We start from the raw sequence: 515 nt of genomic DNA on the forward strand, positions 1-515 counted from the left end.
CCTCCGTGTATTTTTCCGTCCGTTTGTTCGTTTCGGTGGATCGTCGGTAGCGATGTTTTCGGTGTGTTCGAATGCTTGTTTCGGTGTTCGTATTGGTGTTGTTCTGTTTTCTCCGAGGTGAGTGTGCGCGTGTCGTTGGTGTTGGTATCTTTGTGTGTTTGTCGTAGTGTTTTGTGGTTCTGTGGGAGGTGTTTAAGTAAAGATACAAAGATATAAGATATAAGACAATAACGCACGAAATTAGAGGAAATACAAATTCGATAAGAAAATAATGATAAAAAAAGGCGATGAATAGAGGCAAAATCGTTGTGTGGTGAAAATTTTAATTACGATTTATCATCCTCTTCTTATGGTGGTTTTGACGTGTATATCAGCAACAATTCTTTCGGAATAAAACCTCCCAAATTTGCTTATCTCACCCCTTCTCTTCACAGTGAGAGGGAAAGGAAAATAAGGATGATAATAATAAAAGAAAATATAGTTCGGCCATATTTCTTGCTCCTTCAACCCTTCTC

The 515-nt window shown here is 38.4% G+C and overlaps 1 protein-coding gene across 1 annotated transcript in view; it reads left to right on the top strand.

Moving 5' to 3' along the window:
- The window catches only part of LOC119593127, a gene marked incomplete at both ends in the record, with an annotated part of 6,978 nt that overhangs the window by 1,054 nt on the left and 5,409 nt on the right, over positions 1–515 (top strand).

The sequence above is a fragment of the Penaeus monodon genome, chromosome 31 (genome assembly GCF_015228065.2).
Source record: "Penaeus monodon isolate SGIC_2016 chromosome 31, NSTDA_Pmon_1, whole genome shotgun sequence".
NCBI lineage: Eukaryota > Metazoa > Arthropoda > Malacostraca > Decapoda > Penaeidae > Penaeus > Penaeus monodon.